Source organism: Miniopterus natalensis, chromosome 3 (assembly GCF_054644295.1).
Source record: "Miniopterus natalensis isolate mMinNat1 chromosome 3, mMinNat1.hap1, whole genome shotgun sequence".
NCBI classification, from domain to species: Eukaryota; Metazoa; Chordata; class Mammalia; order Chiroptera; family Miniopteridae; genus Miniopterus; species Miniopterus natalensis.
In genome coordinates, this window is record NC_142083.1 from 69,694,292 (window position 1) to 69,721,381 (window position 27,090).

Genomic DNA, 27,090 nt, shown 5'->3' on the forward strand with positions numbered 1-27,090 from the left:
TAAACCTCTTGTCTATTGTAGTTTTATTGTCCCTACTTTAATCTGATGGAAATTTAAGCCTGTCCAAATCTGAGACCACATTTTGCAGTACTTTTAAAATAGAAACAATCTGAATCTGTTAATATAGTCAATGAACACTCTGACTCTTAAAAATTAACTTTAAATTGAAGAAAGAAAGTAAGAGTTCTCTGCAATCAGTATGCCAGTCCTGGTACAACAAAGTCAACATTCTAGCCTGGATAAGTGTGGGGCATGGGTCAGAATGGGACTCACAGGGATTAGTGGGCAACTAACAAACAGGATTATTTTTCCCTTGAACAAAAGTTGACTAAGGGTTTCGCCATTTCACAAGTGAAATAATGAAATTAACACTAAAACTACATAGTGTGGGTTAAGATAAAAGTTGAGTCAACTATGTTCAGTTTATTTCACATTTTGGATTTAATTATTTTCAACTTCTCAGTTTTGTTGCCCTTTAAAAGACGTTTAAAGGAACAACTTTAAAAGCATGTTAAGGGGATTTTCTGTGAGTGGGATGGACTCACATGATTACTGCAATCATGATTCTGGTGTCTACAAAGAGAAATTCCATGTATTAGTCCCCGAATAATCACCTTGGCAAAAAGTATTCTTTGCTGCTGGTTCCTCAGAAGGAGTAGAGACTATTAATGTGGGTAGGGGGGTAGCAAAGCTAAAATGAAACCGTTTGCTGTGCCTGCCTTATGGAATGTCTGTAAGTGAGGCGCCGTATATTAGCATTTCCTGAAAAACTTCATGTGCTGCAAAATTGTGCACTGAAACGAATATGGCCCATTGGCTAAACAGAGCTGGGTCAGATCATTCAAACAAATGCAATGTTGCAACCAGAGAATCAAGAACATAATAATCAATAAAAATACTAACAGAGTTTAAAGGCATTCTAAATTCTAAATAAATGAATTCCTCTGTAAACACAAGATTTTATCTTTTTTTTTTTTTAAGTGAAGGGTGCTAGATGGAAGGGCATAGAAGGAAGAGCAAAGGCTAAGTGACAGAGATCAGGACAAAATACACAAAGACTGGGGCAGAACCAAGCCCAAAACACCCACATGAAGTTCAGACTAAACTGAACCAAGAGGAAGAACAAGCAGTGAAAGAGTCTCATGTGGAGCACTCCATTCCTCAGTGGTCTGCTGCATTCGGCTCCTGTTTCTTGGGGGCTAAACAATTAATGTGACGGGTGGTTAACTTTGTGTCCACTTGACTGGGCTAAAGAATGCCCAGCTAGCTGGTAAAACATTATTTCTGGGTGTGTTTGTGAGGGTGTTTCCAGAAGAGTACTATTTCACAGCACTTAGATTAGACAGGCAAGTTCACTAGGATAAAACGATTCAAAAGGCCCACGGGTGTTAATTTTGGCTCTCTCTCACAGGCCACGTAACTCTAAACAAGTCACGTTCTTTACAGTAACCAGAATGTGAAACTATTCATAAATTACACAAATTCTCATACTGGGGAAGGATTATTTATCTGTGGGCAAAATACAAATATACTTTATTTTCTACTGTCTAATTCTATTTATAGTAAGAGAGCACAACTGCCCCCGCCCCCTACGCCTTACTACACCACACCAACACACACACGCAGCTTTGACTAAATACCCAAAGTGATTTCAAGCAACTCACAATGTGTGGATTCAGCAAACCCTAATTAAGAGCAATGCATTTATTTCTTTTATGTCTTCCTTTTAGAACATTCCAGATTCTGTTTTTAACCTTTCATTATTGCTCATTTAATTAAGAAAAATGACCCCACATTCTCTTTATGAAATACACATTCCTCAGCACATGTAAGGGAACTTGACATATAAGGCTACTGTTTTTCTTTTCACTGATCTTTCTTTCCAGAGCCAAACAACATGAACCCCGATTATTTTATCCACTGAGAAAAGGGAAGTTTATGCCAAGGGCTACTTGAGGCTTTTAGATCATTAGATGAAACTAAATGCATTAGTTACATAACCCAGCTTATAAATATTGCCAGAACTGTACTATCATTTCTGTTAGCATCTCCTGTTTTTTAAAATAATACCAGGGCTTCTGGTGAAGTGCAGGTGACCCTTCGTAGACCTGAGTCAATGTCAAGTCTCTAGTTTTCTCTGGAACTTCTTGTGTGGTCAACTATGTTCACTATTCATGGACCCACAGTGCACGCTTCTAGGTCCAAAATGCACACATTCTGCAGTTTGACCCTTCAAGGTACTAGAAAAACATAAATACATTTCTTTGGAGAAAACTCTCTGCTCCAGCACAATCCCTTGAAACCATCCAGTTTGATCTGTAATTCCTGCTGAGATATGCATTACATCACGGTCTATTTTCAGCTTGTTACATTAATCAAAACCTATCCCATTTATTAAACAGCTTCCTGCAGCTCAGGCATTTGAAATGCAGAGTGCCAGCAAGCAGCTGCCAAACACCATGAAGGAAAGAGGTGGGCTGGATAGGAGTAACGTACAAATTGAATTTCAAGTGACTGAGCAGCCTCTTTATCTCTTGGTGACACAACCAGGGACTGCGGCAGTGTTAAGGAAATAAACCCAGAGAGCCCTGGTTCAGTCATGGGGTGGTTACCATGGCCCTGCCCAGCAGTCTTTCCGGAACTGCTGATGAGCGTGACCTTTGCAAAAATGCACAAAGCCTTGATTTCTGCACGGTTAACCTTTACAAGCCGGAACCCCTCTGTGAAACCTACCCACAACAGAGGGAAGCTTCAGAATCAAAACAGACACATACGCATTGTACGAAAGAGCAGCTACAAGCACGCAGATGCAGCGCACATCCTCAGGAATGAAGACATTGAGCCCATTTTCCATTGTTCTGACCGTGTTTTCAAGCATTTACATTCCTCTTCCTTCGGAGCAGAAAAGTACCGGTACTCAGGGCAGTGTCAGCTCTGTATTTATATTTACTCGCTCCGCTTCAGAGCTGCCTTGACCAAAACTGGTGGTGAGAATGGAGATCACATATGTTCAGGAATGTGTTCAGAGTCACTGAGACCATTTGTTCACTGTTAAATAACTACCAAGGGCACATGTGAAGGCAGAGTGGGTATTGAATTGATAGCTCTGATTTCCACCACTGATCGAACCAGGACAACAGTTTGATAACCCCTGAAATGTGTTCTTTATTCAAGATATATTGGGTATTTATTGTGAGTGTAGGGAGCACAGGGCATTATGAGGGTGACTATAGCAACACTCTTAACCTATTATACCAGAGAATCAAACTTTCTTTCTGTGGCTTCTTCATGCTTTTAATAGTACTTTGTTTTTAAACAAATCTAATTTTTCTCATTATTAATATACCGATTCAGATTACATTGATCATTAATGAAAAGTAAGTTATACCAGCTTATCTAATCCTCTTAATATCTAGTTCTATCAGTTGTAGTATTTTTCTATCAGACTTTTGTCTTAAGTACTTCATATACCCTACCTTATGTGATTTGCCTAGCAAGCCTATGAATTAAATAGAATAGGGTAAATAATTATTGATGAGAAAACTAAAGTCCAAAGAGGTTAAAGAGCATGTCAAAGGTTAACATGGGAAATCACTAGTAATCCCAGAATGTTAACCCCTTTTTCTGTGATTTCTGTGAACAATGAGGGATATGGCGATACGGATATGGGGAACCGAGTGACTTCAAAAGACACATTGATTCGTCTTTATGGAGTTTCAGTCTTCAGCTTCCTGTTCACATTCACTTTAGAATCCTTGTCAAAGTGCAGGAAACCCTGATCTGCAAACACCCAGCTTAGAAATGATCCAGCCATCCAAACACCTGCCTCCTGGCTGTCTTTTCACTGTCAACTGATCAACCGTGAGGAAATGGCAGGGCGGGGGGGGGGAGGGCCAATGTCTAGAGACTCAGTTTTGAAGAGAAACAAAGTGAGAGGGATGATACACTACAAAAGAACAAGAAAAGAGCACATAACCTCCAAAGTCACTCACTCACTCACTCACACTCCGTGGATTAGGTAAAAAAAAATGCCAGAGGAGAGAGATAGTGAAATTCATGAACCCCCTTTTAGTCGTTGTATTTGAGGCACTGTGCTAAGTTCTGGGAATACAGATCCAAGATCTGTCCACCAACAACTTGAAGCAAAGACTGGGTATGAAGAATGGTATGAAAAAAGTATGAGGCAAATTAGAACACAGAGACCATAAGGGTTATTGCTGGCTGAGGCCAGGGAAGCCTTGTGTCCAGCGATGGGGCTGTGATAGATGAGGCGGACTCAGTAACTAAGTCCCAGTTCTCAGAAGTCGGCCTAATGTGTTAGTACTCTCTTGAGTCTAATTACGGACCCTAAAGGTTTCTGTGGGGTGTTTAAGGATTCTAGTCACTTTTATAGAAAGTACAACACAAAAAGCAATGGATATACTGTAGGATATATTTGTACAAGTATATCTTAGGCTCTTTTGTATGCCAGGTATATATTATCACTCATTGTTACAACTATTCCCCAAAGTAGATATTGTAGTATCATTTTACAGATGAGAAAACCGAAGCTCAGAAAGGCGAAGTCACTTGCCTTTACTATTAAGCAGGAAATTAATACAGTTACCTTCAAGAAAGCAAAGTACCAAACAAATCATAATGTGCATAGACAAACTCGTCCTACTGTCGGTGTATTTGACTCTCTTTTAAGTTTCTATATGTAATGCAAACCTTTCAAAATTATGTTTTCTTCTCCGTAATACAGTGTTCTTTTTATTTTGGCCAAATATGGTTTCTCTCCCTTCTCACTGTTCAGTATGGGTGGGTGGGAGGACCTGGAAGCCTGCACTGTGGGTCTGTGAATACGTTAAAGACAGGCTTTAGCTTAAGTTAAACATAAAAAAGAGGGGCCCTGGCTGGTGTGGCTCAATTGGTTAGGCATCATCCTGTGCACCAGTAGGTTGCCAGTTTGATTCCCCATCAAGGGTTCTTGCCCGGGTTGTGAGCTCGATCCCTTGTGGAGGGCATATAGGAGGCGGCTGATTGACGTGCTTTCACATCGATGTTTCTCTCTCTCCCCCTTCCTCTCTCTCTGAAAATCAATAAACTATTCTTAAAAAAAAAAAGTTTTAATATAAATAAATAAGTACAAATAAAAAAGAGGGTCCCAGCTGGTTTGGCTCAGTGGTTAGAAAGTCAGCCCTTGGACTGAAGGGTCTTGGGTTCGATTCTGGTCAAGAGCATGTACCTGGGTTCTAGGCTCATTCCCCAGCCCCAGTCAGGAAGGAGGCAACCGATCAATGTGTCTCTCTCACATTGAGGTTTCTCTCTCTCTCTCTGTCCCTTCTACTCTCTCTGAAAAGCAATGGAAAAAATATCCTTGGGTAAGGGTGAAAGAAAGAAAGAAGAAAGAAAGAAAGAAAGAAAGAAAGAAAGAAAGAAAGAAAGAAGGAAGGAAGGAAGGAAGGAAGGAAGGAAGGAAGGAAGGAAGGAAGGAAGGAAGGAAGGAAGGAAGGAAGGAAGGAAAGAAAGAAAGAAAGAAAGAAAGAAAGAAAGAAAGAAAGAAAGAAAGAAAGAAGGAAAGAAAGAAGGAAAGAAAGAAGGAAAGAAAGAAGGAAAGAAAGAAAGAGAAAGAGAAGAGGGTGAAGGGTGTATGTAAATGTGAAGGCTGATCCTGCTTGAATGAGAGGTGGTTGTCCTAGGGAAAAAATATGGGATTTTTTTTTTTTTTTTTTTTACTTTAAGCTGTCATCTCTTGGCCTAGGTATTCAGAGGCATACCTAAGGCCTCAATGTATTAATTGTTGACTTTTCATTCCAAAAGATTTCTTCTTAAAGGCAGACCCATGGCTTTGGCTGTGCTGCTTTAAATTTGGGTCTCTAAGAAATCAGTCTGAGCAACTTTCTCTGAGCCTTCAAAGTAAAGCCACAAGCTTGGTCCTCAGCGGGAAAGTGACTTTAATTAATTCTGGAAGACCTTTCCATTGAAAAGCAAAACACTGCCCCAGGCTTTTTAGAAAGGTTAGGTTGTGCCTCTTCCCTCCCATTGTTAAGAGGCAGGTAGTGGTGTTTCTCACGCAAGTTTCTGCCTCCTGCATTCCCATGGATGAGTTCGCACTTTAATAAGGCAAAACCAAAACGAACAAGCGAGTGAAAAAGCCTGTGTGTAGCCAGTGAGCTTCTTGATTCAAGCAAGAACTAAACCAGAGTATAAAATCTTCCATCACAATAAAATATGACTAAAGCCCTCATCAATACTCATTTAGCAAACGCTTTGCACTGGACCATCCTTTTCTAATACTTAGGAATTCCATTATTTCTTATTTCAGTGAACATGTTAGAAAAAAAAATTAAGTGAAATGGGATTAGGTTTGCCATTTGTCATTTACTCCGAGTAGAATTCCGGTCTGACGTGTGGGCACTCATACCCAGGGCTTAATGCTTTTAGTAATTATAAGGATCATGTAGAGTATGTTGATTGGTGAGGGGAAAAAAATCTTTATTAACTGCTCAAAAATAGTTAATTCTTCATTAGTCAGAGCACTGCACTAGAGGCTGCTGCCTGTGAACCATGGATTAGAGTTTATGATAGTAATAACCTCCCTGGAAAAACATTTGTTACTATACTTAATGACCAGATTTTAGTGCATTAACCTTCCTTGGGAGGTCAACTAACAAAATGGATGTTAACTGCTTGTAACAACCAATTCCTCTGAAATTAATATTTAGATGCCTTTGGTGTCAAAAAACCTTCCTTCCATATCAGGGCATTAAAAACACTTCTAAATTATTAATAGCAGGCAGAATTCAATGCCTGAAAGATTTCCATTCCAATTCTCTTTATTCCCAGCCTCTTCCTATTTTCTCAAACAGAGTTCTCTTCTGCAGGAACAAGGAGGGCATTCAGGGAAATTAGGTCTCAAAAATGCATGTGGGTCAACAATGCACTGCACTTTTGAAAAGGTCACTCGGTAAGTTCAACAGAAATAAACATAATGGGAGTGTGAAAGGCAATGCTGAGCTCGCACTGGGAACCTGACAGGGACAAACTCCCCGCCAGGCCTGCAGCTTGGGAGCCACAGCCCTCTCACCACCTGTCAGGAGCTCCTTAAGGACATTTTTGCATCCCTTTTGCAACCGACCTCCTGTCTCTCCTCTCTGGCCCCACCCCTCACCTTCAAATTTGGAAACAAACTACACTTAAGTCAAAAGAACTTCTGAACGATTTCCTTCCTGAGCAATCCCAGAACATAAAACATATTCTGAAAAGCTGCACCATTCCCTGGAGAAATTGTTTAATTTGGTTACTGCAGTGTGTGCTGCTCCTTGGCTGGGGTAGCCTTGAGTGGATGCCAAACAATGAGGCCATGCTATTATTAGCCTTCTCATTCAATGGTGACAAAACAGTCTATGTTTCTATTTTCAGACTCTCCTCTTCTGGAGCAATAGATATGCAGAAACTTAAACCTCGGGGCCAACCCTGCACCAGGAGGGCAAAGCAAGTAGGCATCAACTGCCAAAACATGCACAGTGGCATGAACATAAAAATGTTTTAATGGTGGTTATTTGTAGGCAGAGGTAAAATACAAATAGATAGCCAAAGCCCTGCCTGCCAAAACCTCGCCTGGTTTCAACAGAGGCTTAGCTACTGCTGTTGAGAAAGCACCCCGGAGATCTCAATAATTTCCCCGAACCACAAGGATGCAGTAACATTCATGCCTCAGTCGTTTATGTCAGCCCATGTTCAGGCACATGATAAACCAAAATTGCAGAGTTGTGACTTGGATGATAAGGGCAATGATGTAAAATGCATGTACAGGCTTACTTTCTTTTATTATATTTTGCTTTATTGTGCTTTGCAGACATTGCATTTCTTTTTTAGGCTTGTTTCTTTTTTTAAAAAATATGTTTTTATTGACTTTAGAGAATGGAAGGGAGAGGTATAGAGAGATAGAAACATCAATGTGATAGAGAAACATCCATCAGCTGCCTCCTGCACACCCCCTACTGGGGATTGAGCCTGCAACCCGGGCATGTGCCCTCACAGGGAATCGAACCGGTGACTTCTTGGTTCATGGGTCAATGCTCAACCACTGAGCAACACTGGCTGGGCAACATTGCATTTACAAATTGAAGATCTGTGAGAATCCTGCTTTCAGCCAGCCTATCGGTCCCATTTCCCCGATAGCATTTGCTCTCTTCCTGTCTGGGTCACATTTTGATAATTCTAGCAAAATTTCAAACTTTTCCATTATTATTATATTTGTTATGTTGATCTGTGATTTTTGATGTCATTATTGTAATTGTTCTGGGACACCACAAATCTCACCCATATAAGATGGTGAGCTTAACTGATAAATGGTGTGTGTTCTGACTGTTCTACCAACCAGCCATTCCCCCATCTCTTTCCCTCTCCTTAGGCCTCCCAATTCCTTGAGATACAACAATATTGAAATTAGGCCAACTAATTACCCTGTAATGGCCTCTATGTGTTCAAGTGAAAGGAAGACTCCCATGTGTCTCATCTGAAATAAAAAACTAGAAATGATTTTAGTTTCAGGTGTACATGATGATTCTATTTTTGTATATATTATGAAATGATTACCACAATAATTCTAGTCAATATCCATCCTCATGTATAGTTAAAAATTTTTTCTTAAAATGAGGACTTTTAAGATGCACTCTCTTAATATGCAATGTCGTATTATTAACTGCAGTCATCACAACATTACATCCCCATGACTTATTTATTTTATAACTGGAAGTTTGTACCTCTTGACTCCAATTACCCATTTTGCCCACCTCCCCCCATGCCATGTATAAGGGAGATTATAAGGCATTTGTCTTTCTAAGTCTGACTTATTTCACTTAGCATAATGCCCTCACAGCCCATCCCTGTTGTCACAAATGGCAAGATTTCATTCCTTTCTATGTCTGAACAATACTCCATTATATATACACAATTCCTTTATCCATTCATCCACGGAAACTTAGGTTGTTTCCATATCTTGGCTATTGTAAATAATGCTGCAATGAACACAGGGGTGCATATAATTTTTTAAGTTACTATTTTTATTTTCTTCAAATAAATACCCAGCAGTGCAATTGCTAGATCACATGGTAGTCCCATTTTTAGTTTTATGGGGAAACATCCACACTGTTTTCCAGAGTGGCTGCACCAATTTACATTCCCAAGAAGGTAGGGGGGGTTCTCTTTTCTCCATATCTTCACCAACACTTGTTACTTCTTGTTTTCTTGATAATAGCCATTCTAGCGGGTATGAGGTAATATCTCATTGTGGTTTTTATCTGCATTTCCCTGATGATTAGTGATACTAAGCATCTTTACCTGTACCTCTTTACCATCTGTATGTCTTCTTTGGGAAAATGTCTCTTTAGGACCTCTGCCCATTTTAAAAATTGGTTTGTTTGTTTGCTAATGAATTGTATGAGTTCTTTACATATTTTGGATGTTAGTCTTTGATCAGATATATGATTTGCAAATATTTTTTCCCATTCAGTAGGCTGACTTTTCATTTTGTTGATGGTTTCTTTTGCTGTGCAAAAGCTTTTTAGTTGGACGTAGTCCTACTGTTTATTTTTGCTTTTGTTGCCTTTGCTTTTGGTGACAAATCCAAAAAACTCACTGCCAAGACTGATGTCAAGAAACTTACCACTTACGTTTTCTTCTAGGAGTTTTATAGTTTTAGTTCTAACATTCAAGTCTTTAATCCATTTTTGAGTTAATTTTTGTGTAGGGTGTAAGATAGTAGTGCAGTGTCATTCTTTTGCATGTCGTGGTTGTTTTCTCAAGATCATCTATTGAAGAGACTCTCTCCAGGGTATATTCTTGGCTCCTTTGTCCTAAATTAAATAACCGTATATGTATGAGTTTATTTTTGGGCTTTCTATTTTTTTCCATTGATTGATGTCTGTTTTTATGCCAAAACCATACTGTTTTGATTATTGTAGCCTAGTAATATATAGTTTTAAATCAGGAAGTATGATGCTTTCAGTTTTGTTCTTCTTTCTCAAGATTGCTTTAGCTATTTAGTGTCTTTTGTGGTTCTATACCAATTTTAAGATTTTTTTCCTCTTTTTGTGAAAAATGCATTGGAATTTTTATTGGGATTTCATTGATTGCTTTGGGTAGTATGAACTGGGCTTCCTTTATTTTTGTTATTTTTCAAATCTTCAACTGAGGATGTCTGTATTTATTTACTTATTTATTTAGAGAAGAAGGGAGAGTGAGTAAGAGAGAAACATTGATAGGTTGCCTCCCGTACGCTCCCTGACTGGATATTGAATCCACAACCTAGGTATGTGCCCAGGCTGGGAATTGAACCTGCAACCTTTTGGTGTAGGGGATGATGCTCCAACCAAGACACTGGGCCAGGACAGAACTGGGCATTCCTGACCATTTCTTTCTGATAGATACTGTTGTAATGTTGGAAATTTAGTGTAGACAGGGGTCCATTAAAGTTTTTAGCTGTTTCCATTTGTAAATAAGATTTGCTAGCTGACCATTCAGGTAGGAAAAGTTGTGTATAATAATTTTAATTTAGTAGCTAGCTTCTTCATTGCTTTGCTTTGGGAGTAGCTGCTAATTGAAGCTATGTCATTGCATATATATCATTCCTCATTCCTATTGTAGCTGCTTTTCACTTTGTTTTTATTATCTTAGGAACAAAGTATTCATAAGCAGGAAACAAGCAATTTTTTTCTTTTAAACTGTGACAGATTTTGAAGAGTTAATTTATAAAATTTCAGATGACAGTATCTCTCTCTCTTAAGGTTTGGTGTTTTATTTTTGCACTTAAAAATAAACATAAAGCAATTAGACTTAGTTCATAAATTCAAGGGGAAAAACTGGATAGTACCTTGGTTTTTCAAATCTCTTTTGTTAGAATTTTTTTTTTTTTTTGGAGGCAATTAGAAAAAGATCTCTTTCCAAATATAAAACTGAATTACGAACTGTTGACATTCTCCTCACCCTCCAACCCCATTTTTCATGGAAATATCAATTATAGGCTGTTGGGAGACAGCCTTTAGACATAGTGTTTTCAATGACAGAAATGATTAAAATATAGTTATTGCCTTAGTCTGCTCTATCTCTAAACTGGTAAGATTTCTTGAAGGCTATTTAATTGCCATGTGAATCATTAACTTCCTTATGTTTACAGAGAATATGTTATCTCCCTTGCTTCTAGGGAACTGTGGATCCTTCATCAGTGACCTGGAATGGTTACTGAGTGTGATGCAGGTAATGCAGGTAATGTACCTGTGCAATTTATTAGTGCCAGGTAGTTTTAAATCAGCATGTTGATCGCAGTGTTGTTCACTTAATGAACTTCTATGCACTGCTTCTGGAAAACCCTTTTATGGTTTCTGTTGGCTCCATATGGCATTCTGATGAGCTTACACTTCTCCTTAAGTGCTTCTATATCAGAAAACAAGAGCAAAGCTACAACAAAGTGAGTCATCTGGCTTTGTCTTTGCTTTCACTGCATGAGATAATGTGGAGGTGTTAATTACAAGACTTCACTGAGTCTTGACTAATAACAGTGTGCAAACAAATGTATGTCAGGCTCAGCCACAGAAAAGCTTCCACTAATAAGGTAAAACTAGCAATTAGAGCTGACAATGAAGTAATACTTTCCCTTGAATATTCATTAATGAAGTTCTTGTTTGGGAGAAGGGAGGCTTCTGATTGTCCAGATGGAAATCCAGAATAAGAACCCTGGTCATTCCTTTTAAATGAATTAACCAGCCTTTGGAGAGCTGGAGCACTGGATTAATTCCCTTTTGTACTAATGCACTGACCCTTCGCTTCAAAGGCAGAGCCTTGATGGCCACTAAGATTCCTCAATTCGTGACCTTGGCATAATAGGGACAAATTGAATTCCCAGAAGGAGGAAAATGACAGTGACCACAGAACATCATGGACAGCAGACACAGCATATTTTATTCAAATTCTGCATGATCGCTCCTAAGGTTTCAGAAAGAGTGTGACTATCTCATGTAACTCGATTGTGGCACTTGGTTGGATATTTTCTTTTCCTTTTTTCTTTCTCTTTCTCTTCTCTTCGTTTTTTTTCTCTCTTTTCAGAAAGCAGAGTGTTGGGCATAGATGGCTCTTTCACATATTACACTGTTACTTCTGAAACATGATCCCATTATACTACCTGGGTGATAGATTCTTCTCAGCATTTCTTAGCAAAGATGCCCAAATGATGGACTCAATAAATGCATTTCATTTAGTGACCTTTACTAGCTCAATATCTACTTAGGGACATACAAAGGAGATGTACTTCTTTTTGAATTGGGAGAATACCAAATCTTCCATTGGAAGAAACCGTAAGAATGTAAAAATTTTAGAATGGGTTATGACCTGTGTAAAATAAAACAATCTTCTGTTTTGACTTTCTTGGTAGATAAAATTCTAATGTGGTGGAAGTGGCTCTGTTCCCAGATGAAAAGGCCACAGTCCCAGCCTTCTTTGCAGTCAGAGGTGGCTCTAGAACACACACCAGTCCAATGGTATAGAAAAGGACATTACTTAAAACTACTTAAAATAGGATGGGAGCAGCAGAGAGGCCCACACTTGGCTCTGGTGTGTTCTCCTGTCACAGCTGGAACCAACTAGCTGTCTAGCAGTAAACCATGAGGAAAAGTGAAGAGACACATACAGCCAGCAATGGTGGTCCTCTGAACTTCTCCCTATGGGAGGCCCTCTGCCCTCCTTTGCCACATTTAAGTTTAAGCCACTTATTTTCAGGTCTTTGATTTGCACAGCCAAATATAATTCCTAACTGAAACAGAACATGGCATCAGAACTGGTGAGGGACATGGGGAGGAGAGGGTGCTTCAAGCAGCAGAGCCTAAAATGTCTAATTCGCTTAATGGAAGAGGTGGGATACTGAGGGCGGTATTGCAGGTGGGTAAAGCTAGTTGATCCATTTTAAATGGGACGGAATGTTTTTTTCAGACTCTAGGAAAGCAATCTAATGACTTCTAAGTAATACAGAAGGTCGGCATGTGCTGGACACTCCTTGTTGCTCTTAGCAAAGCCCTAGGGGAGGGATGAACTAGTTCAGGAGACACACAGTCTACACTGAGATGCAGAAGGAAATACACGCTGCCATTAGAGGTGCTCCTGTCTAGACCTGCAGTCTGAGTTGTTTGAGGAGTCCAAAATTTGCTAGGGTATTTGTTGGACTGCTGGAACAGAAACCAAAAATACAATGTAAGATAGAAACAGAGGCTTAGTTCTCTCTCCCGTGACAGTCTGAGTGCAGGCAGGATGAGCCATAAAGGACGTGGCTCCACGCTGTCTCTGTTTTTCTGCTTCCGAATCTCCAAGGTACTATCTTTGTCACAGTGATCCAAGATGACTCTCAACAACTGTGACTTGACTAGATTTTAATTGTATTCCTTTATTTACTGAAGCACCCCATTAAATAATACAAAAATCTTTTAAAAACTATTTTGGAGAAAATATGGCAATATCTGTTTTAAAAACCTCACACTGAATGAGTCAGTTGATTCAAACATTATGTGAACAAATATACTGCTACAAGGATGTTCACTAAAGCATTATTTACAATATCAAAAATTTGCAAGCAACATCAATATTCATCGATGGGGGAATAGTTAAATATAGTATATCTATGCTAAAAACTAACAAAACCTATGCAACCCAGAACAAATCAGGAAGCATACACATATAGTTATATGCATGGACATTTCTGGAAGTACATACAAGCAGCTAACAATAATGTTTACAACTGAATAGTGGGTTGGTTGTCCTGGTATAAGAAATGAAGGACTCTTACCTTTTACTTTAGAACTTATATTCATTGGACAATTTTTTTTTAATCTTAAATTTGCATTAGTTTTAAATAGAAAAAAGTTACTAAAACCTATAAAAATAATTTTGTTCCAATGTATACTGCCCTTAAATACTGCATAAGTATGTAGCATAAGGAATTATTACAGACATGTCTCAAGTGAATCCTACTTCCCTTTGCTTTATATTAAAAGCCTACTGCAGGATAGTGCACCATATTTGTTTAGATAATATAAAACTTTATACTGATTTGTTTAATTTATACTCTTGCCCAGGAAGCAAAGCCATTTCAAAGGAGCCATAAGATCTCTTAGTAATATATTTAATACCCTACAGATTATTTCCTGTTTTTCTCAATTTTCCTTTCAGAAAAGATTTCTGAACTTAGTTAAGTTTCTCCTATTCAGCAATTTCGAAATACAATGGAGAAAAGAAGACGTGCTTTTGCTCTCGAACTAAGTCTAATGCTGTTCCTTACAATAGTGCAGCCTTGGCCAGAAACTGTCAGGAAAAAAATTCATCAGTAATGTCCCACATTACCTACAAGGCAAAGAACAGAGTAAGGGACCTGATGCTCATTTTGGCAATTCAGAAATTTTTTTTTTTTTTTAATTTCTCATTATATCAAATAAAAAATGCTCAATCACCTAGACCTCAAATTTAAAAAGAAGATGTGGCCGTTACACAATGTCTGCTAATTTTAAGAAAGAAAGATATATTCCTCTTACAGGAGCATGTGGCTGCAGCCTGGAGCAGCATGAATTTGAATTTGACCGCTGTATAAAATCAAGAGGAGGGCCCAACTTCTCTAGCCTTTACATGCCCCACAGTGTCATAAGTCTCAACAGAGAAGTGTTCATTCTTAGGAGCTTACATAATAACCACACTTACTATGGTAAAAACCAAAACAAAACAAAAAATAGTTACTGAGCATCTATGGTGTGCTAGGCCCTTTGCCAGGAAAGGAAGGTGACATAAACCTTGTCCTCTAAGATTTTATAATCTAGTTGGGGGAGACAGCACTTTTGCTATGGAAACCATTCTTAACAAAAAAGTTTTGCGTTGACATAATACCCCAGTACTTATTTCTGTCCTTTAGAAACTGAGGGGGCTAGCTGTGTTATATGAAGGCCCTTCCATGTGAATGTGATATACTGATTTTAAAATCTAATTTGCAAACAGAAAAGGGCAAGAATTACTGAATAATAGCACTTATCCCTGATTAGGCATCTACTATGGGTGCCATGCTTTACAGACATTCTCTCCAAACTTCATATAGACCCTGCAAAAACAGGCACTATTAATTTTATTTTTCAGAGGAAGAAACGGAGGCTGTACACAGGTTAGTGATGGAGTCAGGGATCAAACTCCAAGCAGTTTCTTTGAGTCGCTGAGCTTTGAAATGGAGATGGGGAGAGGATGGGGGAAATCTTTAAATTCTTCTTTCTTTTTCCCCCTCTTGCAACACTTTAAAAAGAGAGACAGGACAAAAGAAGAATGCACGTTCTATATGCACAATTCTTTGCAGTCCTCTGACGAACTCCCTCAAAAGCTAAGCTCCCATCAATCCTGGAGAGATAGGATCTGCAGAGCATAGTGGTGGGATGAAAGGTTTAAAAGAGCAGCAGCAGCAACCAAAGAACTTCTTATGCACAGAAGCCCCAAATCTGGGGCCAAGCCCTCCTGCTCATTTTATCTCACAAAAGGTAGGTAGTGCTGCCTGTCAAGGTAATGCATTACTACACTATTTGGAAAAACTGCAGTTCTAATTAGATAAGCAAATAAATGTTCATTTCAATTTATTAATATAGCTGTAGGCCTTGTTACAATTTATCTCTTGGTTCTGAGACCAATCCATCTCGAGCTGGGAATCATTGTGGTGAAGTAACAGGTTTTAATAATGGATACAGGCGGTGAATTATTCAGGCAGAAGGGAGAAAGCCTTGATGCCTTCACTCAATTCTTTAATTAACTGTGAGATGCTGACGAGTCTGGGCTGTCTCGAGGCTTTCTAAGTTTGTCTCCGTCAGAACTGTGAATTTTTCTTGAGCCAAGGATATGTTGTGCTCAGGTCCATCCTTACCCAGGAGAAAAAGTATCACCAGCTTTCCCAATAACATTATGTCTTCTTATAGCCTGAATTTGATGTCTGCTTAAATATTATTTTTATGCAACTTCTTGAACATCTTTCTTGATAAAATCCACACCTTTGTTCTACTGCACCTCTGGATAAGACTAACACAGGCAAACCTGAAATATGTCAATCCTTATTGAAGTTTGGGAACTACCCAATAAACAAAACAAAGTCCAGTTCTGGTCACTTCAGCCCATTTAACTTGCTTTAAAGCCACTGATTTTTGGTGGCTTAGCAATAAATGAACTGTTAGAAAAAATTTTTAGAGTCTCCATTTGATGCAGCATCAAACAAACAAAACAAACACTTACCAAATGAAGGTTGCATTATGTGTGGGGAACACAATATGTTATTTATGGAGCTTTGCAAAGGTGTCTGAATGGTTCCTGTAAATAACTTCTCAGGGCGTGGCACTAAGCATATGGCAGAACATGGCCATGACCGGGGGAGTTTTCCCCTTTGCCTAACACAGGTTTTCTGAATGGGAAATGCATGTAGCTGGTAGACTTTGCCCCAGTGTAAATCAATGATTTTTCTGTGAAGACATTAATAACATGCTTAGGTAACTGACTGCCCTTATTTGGACAATCTATTGTGCTATTATTACCTGTTACTATGACCGTTTAAAAAATGCACATAAACAGCAATTTGTGTATGCTGTGACAGGAGAGTTCCTCTTTCAATTTTGTCACATCAGAGAGAAAGTCAGACTCTGGGGGAGGGCTGAGCTTACCAATTCTTGGTAGAAACTGAATCACGATTTCTATAAATCAAAAGTCATGTTAAAAGCTTGGTGAAGTAAACAATGATGTATATGAATTAGCAGCACAACTATAGTCAATACAAATCAAAGTGGCTTTATGAAGGTATTGATGTTTTCAGCTCTTCTAAGGTTGAATACATTTAAGTGTTTATCCCTCAAGGCATTGTTGATTCTAAATGAAACTAGTCACTGTGAAACCAGACCATGGTTGTGGCTAGAGACACAACTACACTCACTGACCCAAATGCGGTTCTTTCCCAAACCAGTGACCCCAGCTGTGGCTGGATGCTCACAGTAAACTGAAATGAAATGAATGACACCCAGAGCAAAGTCACATACAAAAAGGGACTACCTTTATATTTGGTTTCTTTGTGTATTAAATTTTCAAAGTTTGGAGTCTCTTGGAATGCAATGTATATGTATTTTCTAAGGATTTGGCTCAGTAGCACTGGTCTGGATGTGACAACCTGTTTTACTGAATCATAATTTCACTTAAACTATGCTTTTAAATGACTGATTCTGTATCTTCAAGTTGCATCAATATATCCTGTTCCTGGACATTGACAATTTAATAGGTGCCATAAGCATATCTTACTTGCCTGAAAGGAAAGTTTATTTTTATAGCAAAATACCATATCCAAAAAATCAGATAATACAGGGATCCTCTTAGGTTTTACCGGATTAGCTAAAGCACTCAAAATATCAGATTGTAATTAGATGACTACAGAGAAAAACAGACAGATCAGGAAGTAAATTTTCACAAAATGTTTGGCATCCTTGGACATATTTAAAGTCAAGGTAAGTCATCTATTTTGGCCTCTCTGTTGTTCAGAAAAGGAGTCTTTGCACAATGAATACACATCAAGATTCCTCTTGCTTTTGTCAGAATATTAGAGCATCCAACTGTCTGCTGAAGGAGCAGCCTCAAATGACCTGGCCAAGGGCACTTACACAGGGATCAGCACTTAGGAAGAACACTGAGAAATGAAACAGACTGATAAGTGGGTGGAAGTCATTCATCTTTTAAAGCCCATAAAAGGAGAGAATTGTAAATTAAAATGTCTACAATAGGTTCAACACCTCTCTCTCAAGTCCTTCCCCTCCCTTTGTCATGCACCAGCTTTCAAGTGTGGGAATGTTTCTCTTAAACAGTGTAAATCACACAGTTAGTCATGCTATACCCTACCGAGGGGGTCAGGGTGAGGGGGGCAAAGATATTAAATACTGGTCCAGCAGTTTGTTAATGAAACATTTACACAAGCAGTTTATGCGGCTGTAATAAAAAAGAGGGGGCCTCTTTCACCACACCCTTTCATTACTGGGCACCATCTTTAAGAGGATTAACGTGGGGGGAAGGGGCAGAATGTGCTTATCAGTTGAGTCTCAGGATTGGAAATGCTGAGTTCTTAATAGATGGCTGCTGGATTTAGGATTACTGCCACGCAAATTCTTCCAGGCTTTCAACAGAAGAGAAAACAGTTTGTTTTCTCCCCCCTTCAACCAGAAGAGCTATTGATTTCATGATGACATGACCTGGGACTCAGAGTTTATTCATACCGCTCCCTTCTGCTTCTGCCCCTTCAAACAGAGGGCTTCACTTCACTTATTAATTTAGGCTGCTGGTGGCCAGTGCACCATCCATACATGCATTAATTCCACTGTTACTATGATGAGGGAGCTGTTAACGGTGCAAGTGCAACAGTAACCACTTGATTTTTATGATGTTCACATCAAGAACGGGATCAAGGAAAGGAAGTCATAGAGACGGCAGGTCTACTTTGTAGAAGCTGCCCCTTCTCTGCTGTTAAAGTTGCCTACCAGCTCAGATAAACTACATGTTTGGAAGGACCCTGAAGTGAATAAGTGGCCCTTTTCATTTTTCTGGGGAGTTAGAGGCAGCTTTCGCTGGCGATCTCGCGAAAGGGGACAGTGCAGATGGATCACGCTGCTCGAGGTCTCAGGACTTCCCACTATTTTGAGCACAAGGAAGAGGTTAGTCGCAACAGTGTGCAACGGACCGATGGCCATAACAGGACTCGCACTGTTTTCCCTCCACGTCGCACTTATTATGTGCCTTGAATGTGAACAGCTCTTGCTCGGACAAAGATGGCAGCCTGCCATGGGGGGACTGGGCCTTCTCGAAGGCTTGGGAAACACTGAATAGAAACAAGTCTGAGGACTCTGCAAAAGCAATTGTTTGAGTACGTGTCAGTGGCAGCCTTAGACAAAATCATTTTTGTTACTTTCACCCTTTTTTCCTGTCTCCCTCCTCAGTTAGCCGGCATTCACATCTGCCAGTTATCTGTGTATGAAAAATTATTTCTGTCACGTCTCCACCCACATTTATGAATCCAGGAATCACATTTCATAGAAGCCTTGAATGATGGCCTCCCTGTATAGTTTATAACCCCTGTGAAACATGAGGGACTTAATATAATAATATAAAGCTTAATCATATAAGTAGATTGAAGTCACTTGAAAGCATGATAAAAGAGATTCTATTTAAAATTACACCCAACACCAAAATGAAGTTTATTGTTTTGTACCATCTGTATGTATCATTAGCAGATTCAATCGTTTGCTCTCAAAACAGATTTTGAGCAATTTACTATAAAGTAAATTGCTGTTGGCCGGCCTTCCCACATTGTTACCATTCTATGATTTTCCAGCCATGTTGGCTTATTCGAAAGTTTCTGAATTTTTATCACAGTAATGCACGCAACACGATACAATCAATCGAATAGCCTAAGAGGGTTTATAAAGAAAAGCACCCCTTTCCCACAGTGCTCTCTTCATGAGCAGGACCACTCCAGCAGCAGCTTTTACCCTTTTAGGTTTTTTAGCTCTTCTGGGAATTACCTTCTGAGCTCTAAATAAATAATAGGCTTATAATAGTTTTTCTTGATTCATTCATTCATTAACTCAACCAATATTTACTGTGAGCCTAGTATTTGCCAGACTCTGTTCTAAGACTGAGATAAAACAGTAAACAAAACAAAGTCCCTGCCCTCATAGAACTAACATTCTACAGGGGCTGTGAATAAGAAAAGGGCATCAATGAACAGTTTCTATAGTGTATTCAAAAGTGAAAACTTCTACTGAATAAAGGAAACGGGAAAGGCGAGCAAGGGGAGTACTGAGGATGCAAAGGTAGTCTGCAGTTTAAAATAGGGTGGTTTATAAAGAGGGGAAAGCCCTGGCCAGTTTGGTTAGAGCATCGGCCTGTGGACCAAAGGGTCTCGCGTTCAATTCCTGGTCAAGGGCAAGAACCTTCGCTGTGGTTAGATCCTGGGCCCTGGTCAGGACCCTGCGGGAGGCGAACAACTGATGAGTCTCTCACATCCATGTTTCTCTTTTCTTTCTCCTTCCTTCCTTCCTTCCTTCCTTCCTTCCTTCCTTCCTTCCTTCCTTCCTTCCTTCCTTCCTCCCTTCCTCCCTTCCTCCCTTCCTCCCTTCCTCCCTTCCTCCCTCCCTCCCTCCCTCCCTCCCTCCCTCCCTCCCTCCTTCCTTCCTTCCTTCCTTCCTTCCTTCCTTCCTTCCTTCCTTCCTTCCTTCCTTCCTTCCTTCCTTCCTCTGTCCCCTTCCTCCCTCCTTTTCACTCTCTCTAAAAATAAGTAGAAAAATATCCTCAAGTGAGGAGTTAAAAAAAAAGAGAGAGAAAGATATTCCTAGAGACTCACTGACGCTACTGTGCCTCGTCGCCTGCAACCCAAAGAACCTGCGGAATTCTCAGCCTTCTCCATCTCCGTAGAGGCTGATGCCCCTGGATGCTGTGAGGAACCCCTGAACCAAGGCGGCAAGGACCCCGGCCCACGGGCCGTGCTCTGCGGCCCCTCGCCTCCTGCGCCAGCCCTGGCATGTTGCTCCAAGAAAACCAAGGAAGGGGTGGCAGAACAGGCTAGGCTTTTGGTCAAAGGAATGAAGGGGGCAAAGAAAACACCAGGAACAGGTTGCCAAGAAATGGATGCAGCTCTTTCTGAGAGCTTCTCCCTCCAGCCGGAGTCCGGTCACAGAGCAGATTTTCTAAGAGTAGCAAGTAGAGAATACCAGACTTCAAAAAATTTATCCTGAGAAATTAATGAGAAGTGTGGACAAGAGTTGATACCTAAAGACAGTCACCTTGGCATTGTTTGTTATATCAAAAACCAGAAGCCACCAGAGTGTCCCAAATGAGCAAAAGCAGTACTCCTTACCCAGTTTCACTTTCTATGGTGTCAGTTACCGTGGTCAACCACGGTCCGGAGATATGAAATAGAAAATGCCCGAAATAAACAACGCGTACATTTTAACTCGCACGCCGTTTTGAGTATCATAATGAGCTCTCACATCGTCCCACGCGGTCCCACCGGCGCTGAATCACCCCTTGCCAGCATCTCCATGCTGCACGCCCCACCCACCCACCCGTCACTTAGGAGCCGTTTCGGTTATCAGATTGACTGTTCTAGCATCACGGTGCTTGTGTTCAAATGACTCTTATTTTACTTCATAATGGCCCCAAAGCTCAAGAGTAATGATACTGGCAATTTGGAAATGCCAAAGAGGAGTCAAAAAGTGTTTCCTTTAAGTGAAAAGGTGAATATAATACAAAAAGTGAGAGAGAAACCCTAATCACATAACTCTTATTACAGTATATTGTTAAAATTATTCTATTTTACTAGTTATTGCTGTTAATCTATTACTGTGCCAAATTTATAAATTAAATTTTATCATAGATATGTATATATAGGAAAAAACCAGTGTATATATAGGATTCGGTACTATCCACAATTTCAGGTAGTTACTGGAATGGTTCACCCCCCCCCATGAATAATGGAGAATTACTGTATATAAACTACATCATCTCTATATGATAGAGTGGCACACAGCCATTAAAACAAAACTGTGTGATAAGCCTTTAATGTCAAGAGATAATGCTTATATTAAATGAAAACAAAAATAATTGCATATGTTATATTACCTCAAACATGTAAAAATCCATAAAAAATGTATATAAGAAAATTTTCCCAAAATATAAACTTTGATTTGATTATCTGGGGTTGGGTGATTTCCTTTTCTTTTTTTACTTGCAAATTTTACAAAATAAACATTCTTAGAGTCATCTAAAATGAAAATTGCTAAAAGCTTTCTTTGTGCTTAGAGAAGGGGCTGAGTTAGGTGCTTTTCTCTGTGTGTCCACCGCACTCTCCGAGCATGCCTCTGTCTTAGCACTTGTTGCATGGTGCTCAAGTTTTTCTGTATCTGCCCTGCATTCCTGACACTAACTGCCTAGAGTTGGGTCGGAGAGCACAGGCTGCGGGCACAGTGCTCCACAAGGCTTTCCTCATTTCATACCCAGCTGTAAACTCCAGGGTTCCCAGGCCCTGGCACTTCTGACCAACTACCACAAATATGGGGGCTCTCACTACCTCCATAGGTCCATAACTGGCTAATGGCTCACTGAATTTGCAAAGCATGTATTTAGGATAATTTTAATATTACAGATACAAATTGGTACTAGACAAATGAAGAGACACACAGGGTGAGGTCTGAGAGGGTCCCAAACAAAAATGTTCACTGTCCTCAGGCTGTATCACCCTCCTGGCACAGTGATATATATCACTAACCTGGAAGCTCACTTGAGCTACGTGTGCCCAGAGTTTTTATTGGGGCTTCATTACATGGGGTGGATTGATTGAATCATTGACCATGTGATTACACTCAGTCTCGAGCCCCCCTCCCCTTCTCAGAGGTTAGAAAGTTGGGCTTATAACGCATGGTTCAAAACTTCAACCTTCTGATCACATCGCTGCTCTTTCCAGCATGGCAGTTCTCATCCTGAAATGATCTAGGTGGTCACCAGGACTCACCCCATTGGTGTAAATTCAGATGTGGACCCACCATGAGTAACAAAGACACTCCTTTCTCAAGGGAAATCCCAAGGGTTTAGAGGATCTCTCCCAGGAGCCAGGGACAAAAGCCAGCCAAATTCTTTATTATACAGTAGTGTCTATCTCACCCATTGGCCGTAGCCTCCAATATGAGGGACCATGCCTGCCATGTCTATGCCTGGGATTGGCCACAGCAGAGATTTTTATTTCAGTAACTCTAACAGTTTAGGAAATTTCCCCAAGGTGAGTTAGTGAGTTAGAGCAGCCTCTCATTGTCTGTGAAGTCCAACTTGACACTTTTTCATTACTTTGCCTTTCTATGAGAGTCACATTTCCAGGAATTAGTAATGCACTGACACTTGGGGCTTTTATAATTTAATCCATCACTGAGAAGAACAGTCACACAATAACAACAATCATAACACAGTTTTATTTTTATCATCCTTTCTTTTTTTTGCTTTGGTGATATCTATTTATAGAAACACATTTGAATTAAGTAGGAAATTAATAGAAAATTAACTTCGTGCAAGGAAAGACAAATAGAGGTGCAGGATTGGCAATTTCATGGCTGTGTTTAGGAGTGTCTATGACTGTCAATATTAAGTAGGTTATGGAAGTAAGTGCTGGTGTTTTTATTTTTGTTCTCAATCTGAGGATGGCCTGGGACTGGACTTTAAAACAGCGATATGGAATTTGGTGAATCTGAGAAATTAATTGATTATATCCATGCTTCCCATTTTATTCCAAAAGCTATTTGCCTCTGGTAGATGATATAGTTAATGCTGACTATATAGTTAATGCTGAGGACTGAATATTTAATCTAGTTCTTCAAGTCTTTGATAATATGTATTCAATGATTTACTAGATTGAAACTAGAACTACTGCCTAGTAATTTCAAAATTAAGTCAACTTTTTCTTGAGACAAAATCTTTTTTATTTATGTATGTGTGTGTGTGTGTATCCCAATTTTAAATGTTTTATCCAAAGACAACAGTGAAAGTTCCTGTCCATCATGATTCATTGCTTTACTCCTGGACACAGAGCTGCCTCCCTGGCAGTCTTAGGGCAGTTTCCCTGGGCCCTTTGACTTACTTTCTCCAGGTACTTCATTGGTACAAATCCTTACTTTTTCTCTTACTCTCTGAGCAGGCATCATCCCTAGCTTGCAGGAGAATCTAGGACTTTTTGTAATTAGGATGAACAGAGAGCCTTCTGTTTTATTGCATTTGTTCTTGCCTGAGGCCTAGGGTCTCCTGTGCTGACTATATTCACAGTAATTCCTAGGTATCATCAAATGCCCAGTACACATTTAAAATTTCTTATTACAACTAAGAGTTTATTTTATTTTATTTTATTATTATTTTATTTTATTTTATTTATTTAAAACTGGGGAGAATTAGCATGTTTGTATGTAATAGGATGATGCAGGATTGAATGGCGATGTTTGCAGAAGTGAGGTCCTCAGCAGGGCCCTGTGCCATGCTCAGGTCCAACAGGACCATCACACATCTTCTGCCTGAATTGTTCCCTGCGAGTGTGCATCGTGTTAAGGGGAACGGACTGAAGAAATTAGCAGCCCATCAACGTGGTCTGAAGATTATTTGAAACTGAAAACATCTGAACAGGCAATAGGCACTAAAGAAACATTGTCTAAACAAGCAGAACTTCCTGAAAATACAGCTGCCATTGACCCCCTTCTAAGGGAATTTCCTGTTTGAAAAAAGACTGACCCTTAGCACCAGGAAGATTTAAGCCACTAAATTGGGCAAATGAAATATCCAGCCAGGGAGGACCTAGCTGCCCATTACCATTAGCATCTAAAAGCCCAACAGAAGCTTCTATACCTTCCCACTGAAACCCTAACCAGCCTCTGTTGTTATGTTGACCTAAACCTTTAGCTCGTAGGTGAGTTACTCATCACTAAGCAACTCCCATGTCCACATGTAACATAAATCTTGTCTCTTCTCCAGTTACTCTATTATCAGTTACTTTTCAGGTCCCTTATTATTTGGACCTAGGTTGGTAGAAGAAAACCTCTTTTTCTCAACAGGGCCCTGGGTACATGTGGAAAGTCGGCCTTAGTTAGGAGCATGAACTCTTCATCCTTAACAGGAGGGAAGACAGAGGTGTTTGTGTATAGTCAACTCCTCTCTCGTTCTCGAACTTACTGGACGTGTTATCTACTCACAGAGACTCACCCTCATTCCCCTTCACTACCCTTCCTATTCCAGTGTGGCTGCCAGGGTCCACACACACTCATGCAGTCACTCGCTCACTGAGTGTTCTTTAACCGTAGTGTGTGGCCTAGGACCTGGGGCTATACCATCGAGCAAAATCCAAAAATTCCAGCCTACATGGAGCTAGCTTTCTAGTTGAGGAAAACATATAAAACAAATAAATAAACTGCACAGCACTTTCAATAGTGATAAGCGTGATGGACAAAAACCAAATACACACTGAAAAGGCAGAAGAGCCAGCCAGGGAGTGTTGACTACCTCAATGAGAAGGAGAATCTGCATAAAGCCACGAGGAGGTAAGCAGCAGACCTCACTGACATAGTGGGAAGCCTGTTCTAGGAAGTGCACACAGACGAGTGGAGAGAAAGGGACTCATGTCAAGGAACAGCGAAGACATGAGCAAGGAGTGGGCGAAGGGAGGGGCCATAGTAGGAAGTAAACCAGGGAGGTTATGTAGGGCCATGCTGTGTGGGAGCTTACAATCATTGCAATTACTTTGACTTTACTCAGAGAGAAATGAGAATCCATTGGAGGAATCTGAGCCGTAATTTAACCATAGAGTTATCACATGGCCTAGCAATTACACCCCTAGTACATACCCAAGAGAAATAAAAACATATCTTCAAACAAAACGTGAGTATTTATAGCATCATTATTCATAAAAGCCAGGAGGTAGAAACAACCCGATGTCCATCAGCTGGCGGGTGAGTAAATCAATTGCGGTGTAGCCACACAACGGAACAGTTTGTTCCTTTATCTTTTTCCTCACTCGGTTACTAAGAGATCTTATCCATACCCGTAATTTCAACTATCTCCTATACGTGAACTCACAAGTGAGCTTCAGATCTTTTATATAACCACTAAATATATCTCAAAAGCATCTCAATTAAACATGTATAATATTGAAATTATGATCTCTCATTCCATGCCAAAACCTGTTCCTCTTTCAACATCCCTTATTTATTTCGATGAATAATTTATTCATGCAAACCACGAGACAGAAGGCATTCTTGGTATTTCCCTCCCCAGAATATCATTAAATTCTGAGGATTTTGTCTCCTAAAATGTTCTCTAATTTCTCTACTTCTCTGTATTTTTACTGGTGAGCAATAAAATACATTTCCATTGGATTGGATTGGTGTTTGACATGTAAAATACAAACACACAGTATTATGTACTACAATATTCAGTGGACAGAACTGATAGAAGAAACTACTCTGTACCTAGCACTGAGCAAGACTCTCACTGGGCTACTTAATTATGAGGATGAAATAGATGTAATGAAAGATTTATTTGTGTATTTTTAAAGCTATCTGCATCATTTACTGTGGAGATGTCACAGTCTGAATGGGGCTGTCCCAAGACTAGAAATTGTGTGAAATACAAGAGATCAGCACATGGATACTTGAGCTATGTATGAATTGCTGATAGAAGACAAATGATCCTGCTTGAAATTGTGACTTGAAAAGCAAGTAAATCATGAATCATCCCCATGTATAAGCCTGTAATCAGAACAATGGAGAACTGGTATGTGAATAGTTGTCATTTACTCTGGCTATGCATGTAGCTTAAATGTTGTCACATAAACTCAATTCATGTCATCTGAAACAGTGGACACTTCTGTTTCTAATTTACTTAAAATTTTTTTAACATATGTTTAGAAAAAAAGAGATCTCCTAAATGAGCTGAAGTTAGGACAGTAGCATATTGTGCTTCTCTGTGAAAAGACCCCGTGTGAACAGTGATAGGACTAAATATGTGTAGTATGATGTAGTGCTTCAAAATGTATAAAATGCACTCTCTTTATTTTAAAAATGTTTAAAACACCCATATGAGTTAAGTATTATCATTGTCCCACACTCACAAATGAGGAAATGCCCTTGGTAAGACGAAACGATTTGCCCTCGAATGGGTCTGGGTACTAATAGTAGGAGCCAGGAAACAAACCCAAGTCTTCACCTTCAAACTTTAAACTCTGTATGTTCACAATCCAAATGTTCAGCATGGCACAAATAAGCAAGTTTGCTCTATTTAATAATGATGATAACGATGTAATAAAATAATAATAGTAAATCCACTGATTTGTGTATATTAAAATGTAAGCTCTATGAGGAGAGATACAGGCAGACCTGGTTTCATTGCACTTCGTTTTATTGTGCTTCACAGATGTTACGGTTTTTACAGATTGAAGGCAAGACTCTCCACCAGCAACGATTATGGGGCCTGCTTTATTGCAGTGGTCTGGAACCATCCCTGCAATAC

The 27,090-nt window shown here is 39.6% G+C and overlaps 1 long non-coding RNA gene across 1 annotated transcript in view; it reads right to left on the minus strand.

The window, feature by feature from the left end:
* The window catches only part of LOC148093514 (uncharacterized), a 105,041-nt gene that overhangs the window by 71,854 nt on the left and 6,097 nt on the right, over positions 1–27,090 (minus strand). The window lies entirely within an intron of this gene.